Source organism: Silurus aristotelis (genome assembly GCF_946808225.1).
Source record: "Silurus aristotelis genome assembly, chromosome: 17".
Lineage (NCBI taxonomy): Eukaryota > Metazoa > Chordata > Actinopteri > Siluriformes > Siluridae > Silurus > Silurus aristotelis.
The window spans coordinates 11,364,593-11,370,592 of NC_139590.1; positions in this window are offsets into that span (position 1 = coordinate 11,364,593).

The following is a 6,000-nucleotide window of genomic DNA, read 5'->3' on the forward strand; positions in this document are numbered from 1 at the left end:
TCTAATAAATTAGGCTGATAAGTAGTATAAACATTACTGAATACCATAAATGTAACAAGTAGATTCAATCAACCTATTTAGCCAATAGCCAATATATTTTAATCAAACTCATTTAACCTATGTACTCCAAGAAGGATCTGGGAAAATAATGAGTAGGAGAAAAAATTGGAGAATATGGAGAATAATCAGTAGGAGACCAATAGGAAGGATAGTTAAAGAGATGAAAGTTGATTCAGGGGTGTGAAGGTCATCAGAATCTTCTTTGTCAGTCTGTGTCTCCTGGTGGCAAACAGCAGGGAGGTCAGATGAGGTCTGTCTGCCCATATCCGTAAAAGTGCACTGCACAATGAGAGGCGCCAGGAAAGAGTTGGCTAAAACAGTTTGGGTCTGTGAAGAAGGCTCCTAATAGCTGTCCCAGAACATCTGAGAGAAGAAGCTGAATAAGAGAAATTCATAAAACGGAAGTTAGTGGAGGTCAACATTACAAGAGCTGAGAATAATAGATAGTAAAATCAAAGATAATACAAGGTAGCATCTACAATTAAGTAGAACAGTACAGTTGAGAATATTCATTCATTCATTTACTCCCGCTTATCCGTAGTCCGGGTCGCGGGGGCAGCAGTCTAAGCAGGCCCCCGCCTTCGACTGCTGCCCAATCCTCACAGCACCGTCCCTTACGGTCCCTCCTGCAGGTAGTGAGCCCACGGAAAGCAGTTGAGAATATATGAACATATAATCTAACCAAAAAGAATATTAGATTAATTCAATAACTGTAGAATAGAAGTATTAAAAATGAGAATAAAAGCAAAAAATTTACACATTATAGGATCATAAGTATTTCCGAGAAGCTCTATTACATCTATTCCAGTTTCAGATAATTATCAGTGCAAAATATGGAAAGGGTAAAAAAAGAAGGAAAAAATGTTCAAGACATATTAATACAGACTTTTTAACATGTTGTAAAACATGATTGGTGGGTAGTAAAATACAAGGTGTCTTATACATACTTGGCCTTAATTTCAGGGGTGACAGGAAGAGAAAGTTATGAATTAATAGGTATCATTATTGTTGAATGAAAGTTAAGGACACTGTGCAGTTGGGGACTCCGGCAAAACTAGTTATGTCAGCATAACTAAAAGGGAGAACCGGAATGTAAAACAGACATGACGGCCCACCACAACACTGTCAACAAACCTAAGTGAATGCATGAGAGTCAGGGGACAACAGAATACAAATATCCAAGTTCACCAAACACTTTACCTTAATCCAAAATAGAAAATGATCAGTGGCTATTAGCAGAGATGGCAAAAGTACACACATCCTTCATGCAAGTAGAAGTACAGATGCTCATGATTTAAAAGACTCTGGATTTACTCAAGATAAAGTAAAAAGATTTGGGCTCTGACATGTACTTAAGTAAAAGTTATTAATTCTACCTGTATTAGTGTCATGCTGGTAACTCGACCTCACATCTTATTAATACTGTATAGAAATACTAAACAAATACAAAAAATTTTATCCAATAAATGTATCCAGGCTGAACATCCACCATTAAGAATAAAAGCAGAGTAAAGATGATGAAGATCAGGTGATCAGGAATGTCTCTGTTCGCAATCATGTTTACATCAATGACTACCTCTGCTCATCCACATTACCTAAATACTTGTTGCCGTCTGGCTTGCTTATTGTTATCTTCATAAACTAGCCTACGTCTGTGGTGTGTGGAAGCCAGGAAATGATACACCAGTGGTAGATGGAAAAAAGCTGCAAAATGACAAAAATTAGGTTGATCAGCTGAAAATGGCACACAATAAGAAGGATAAATACTGACTTTTCCTTTTTTGAAAAAGTAAGAAATAGAAAGTACAGATATTTGAGTAAAAAATTATTAATGAAAGCAAAACATTGTCCGAAATAACAAAAACGTTGTGAAGTAAAGTACTCATACTAGAAAAATCTACTTATGTACAGTAACAAAGTATTTGTATTTTATTATTTCCAACCTCTGTGTATCAGTAATTTGTAAGTGTGTAGAAACAGACACGTCTGCAAAATAAAGTTATCAGTGGATGGAAAACCATACACAAAAAACTGCATAGGGCAAATTATATGTACGTATATGAAGGTGCTTATACATATGCGAATACAAGGGCTTTATTCTAATAAGAAGCAGGTAAAGTATGACAGTCTAATAAAACAAAAAATAAAATCACATGGAAAAAATTTACTTCATGCAAGTACACATACATAAAACATTAGTATGCATACTTAAAATATTAGTATGCATACTTGAAAAACTAAAAAAAAAAACTAGTATGCATACTTTGAAAATAAGTATGCATTCTTAATGTATTAGTATGTATATTTAAAAAAAAAAGTTAATGCTTAAAAATAGGCAAAGTATAAAAGACAGGAGGTGGAGCTGAAGATGGAAGAGCTGGAGATGATAAGATCTTCATTGAGAGTGACGAGAATGGACAGAATTAAAAACTGGTTTATTGGAGTGAGCGCGCATGTAGGACCTTTTGGGCACAAAGTAAAAGAGGCCTGAGAGAGAGACATGGGGTATTTCGGTAGAATAATATTGAGGATGGAGCTGCCAGGAAGGAGAAAAAGAGGAAGGCTAAGGAGGAGGTTTATGGATCTGATGAGGGAAGACAGGTAGTTGGTTTAAAAGAGGCAGATACATACTATTATTCTATATGTAGTAAGTATGCATTTTTAGTTTTTCAGTATGTATATGTGCAAAATAATTGAAGCCACATGAAACAGTATGAGAGCTTCCCTATGAGTTTGTAACATTTAGAAAGGAGGACAAAGCAAAAGAATGTTGACTGACATCGATCAAATATGTTTTGAATGAGTCCTTAGAAAAAAAAAGTCATTAACATTTCAGTGTAATGTAAACTGTATGAAAATGTGAATGTTGACTTTATGAAGACCAACATTTGTTGATAGCCTTATATATATATATATATATATATATATATATATATATATATATATATATATATATATATATATATATATATATATATATATATATATATATAGTACAGACCAAAAGTTTGGACACACCTTCTCATTCAAAGAGTTTTCTTTATTTTCATGACTATGAAAATTGTAGATTCACACTGAAGGCATCAAAACTATGAATTAACACATGTGGAATTATATATGGAATTATATACATAACAAAAAAGTGTGAAACAACTAAAAAATGTCATATTGTAGGTTCTTCAAAGTTTTGCTTTGATTACTGCTTTGCACACTCTTGGCATTCTCTTGATGAGCTTCAAGAGGTAGTCACCTGATATGGTCTTCCAACAGTCTTGAAGGAGTTCCCCGGTAGATGCTTGGCACTTGTTGGCCCTTTTGCCTTCACTCTGCGGTCCAGCTCACCCCTAAACCATCTCTATTGGGTTCAGGTCCGGTGACTGTGGAGGCCAGGTCATCTGGTGCAGCACCCCATCACTCTCCTTCTTGGTCAAATAGCCCTTGATGCCTTCAGTGTGACTCTACAATTTTCATAGTCATGAAAATAAAGATAACTCTTTGAATGAGAAGGTGTGTCCAAACTTTTGGTCTGTACTATATATATATATATATATATATATATATATATATATATATATATATATATATATATATATATATATATATATATATATATATATATATATATATGGTGGGGGTTTGCTTCCACTGAGTCCCCTTCCACTAACTTTCACTGAGGAGTGAGTTGCATCAGACTTTGCTCAAACTTTAACTAATAAGTGAGGGTGAATACTTATGCTGACCCGACTGTCAACAACTTTAAAAGAGAAAGAAAATACACATTCAAACCACACTGTTACATCCTTACTAGTATTTTTCAAAACACTAACAAACATAAACAAATACAGGTTTCTTTTGCATGCTTACTTGATTATTTTTTTTTAAATACTGTTGTTTTAAGTATGCATAGTAATATCTTAAGTATGCATATTAATCTTTCTAGCATGCATACAAATATTTAAATAATTTTTGACGAGAAATGCTATAATAGAACTTATAAAGCTAATTGGAACAATGACAGAGCTGCCCTATGCTTCTGCAAGAAATTCAAGAAAATCTTAAACAGTTGGAGTTGTGAATAATGACAACATTTGATGAAAGGCTGATTATATATCCAGTGCACAGGAGTGATGGAAGGGAGAAGTGAGGACGTGCAAAAGTGCGTGATATAGTCTGTTAGTTGTCGCTGGCTTGAGCTCGAAGGCTGGTTAGAGTGGCGCCGCCCTTGTTCCGAATCGATCGGTGCCACGACCGATCGAGGGTAGTTGAGACCCCGGCCTGCCTGTACAGGTGGGTGCTCTGGAACCTCTGTACTTAGGGAGCTCTAGCGGGCTGTGTGAGGGGGGTACGAGCCGGCGTTGTCGCCGCTTTAACTGCCACCGCTTCTTCCTACAAGGACAAATAGTGAGAAACCTTAAATTAGTTAGAAGCCAGACATTCTACAACCCGCTGTCTTACGTGGCTTCTATTATACAGTTTACGCGACTCAGAGAGGGTGAAGAGTTGCCGCGCTCTTCATTCGGCTCCAGATGTGCCACGTTGGCACGCTCACGCCTTCCTGCCATGTGCGCTTCGGCTTTCCACAACACGGTTGCTGAAGTGGCGCTGTCCGTTCAGCACCCGTCTGGCAGTTCATTTGGTGCCGTTCATTTGGTACCTGGGCCTTCAGTGGGGACTTACCCGACTTAATCCGCCTCTTAATACCACCAAAATCACGTCGCAATTATAGAAACCATCAATACTATACAAAAACGCAATATAACAACGCGTGGCATTACAGACAGAGAGGAATTTTACATATGGAGGCTGAAATTCTTTACACTTTTTTCTAAAGCAAGAAAACCAGTTAAGGCAACTCCAAACATCTACACTACCACGGCAACTGTGCCACCTAGCATGACAAAAACTTAAAATCTTTTATAAAATATAACCTACTCACCAGAGATGCAGACTCATAATTTGCACTGCTCATCAGAGGCTGTAAGCCAGTGGTATCGCTCGTATTCACTGGTCTTAAATTTTTTTTACATCCACATACACGTACTGGAAGCAGTGCAGCCAAGAGAAACGCTACGACATGAAAACGTGAAACGTGAAAAAACATAGAATATATGAATAAAAAATGAAGTAAATAAATGTAAAAAAAAAAAAAAAGTATAAAGTATAGAAAAATATATGTATGTACATGAATTCTAGAAAGGGATGAATGTTTATGGCAGATATTGACAGAGTATAAATTCAAGTAAATTAGTGTGATTGTCCTTAAAGTGTCTATGTGCAGTATAGTGTGGTATAAAGTGACATTGTGCTGTGCAAGTTTAGAGTTGAAGTGACAGTCCAGAGTTAAGGTGTCATATAGTACTGCAAAAAAGTTTTGCAGAAATAATTGTGCAGTGAAGGAATAAAGTGAAGACGGAGAGATAGGTCCAGTACTAGATCCTGGGTGTTTCCTGGTTTAAACTCTGAATGTCATGTGGGAAGAAGTGCCTCCTTATTCTCTCTGTGTTTGCTTTCAAGGAGCGGAAACATGAACGTAACATAGAAAAAAGAGTCCATTGTTGGGATAGCTGAGGTCCTTCTTCCTGGCCCTGGTCCGGCACCGCGGGCCATAGATGTCCTGCAGGTTAGGGAGCACAGTGCGGATGGTACGTTCAGCTGACCGCACCACCCTCTGGAGGGCTCGCCTGTCCTGCATAGTGCTGTTCTCAAACCAGGCAGTGATTCACAACTCCATTCAATTATGGTGAAATGCTAATTACACTTTTTTTTAGGACTGATGCAAAAGATGTTACTATCTGACCAATGTCAGTCAATGTTCTTTTAAACTTCCTACTCTTCTAGATATATTGGAAACCTATAGTAAAGCACTCTCAACTCAAGAGGGAACCCATCCCCATCTGTGTGGCACTAAATGTCCATTTATTACAGTTATTACAGAGGTGT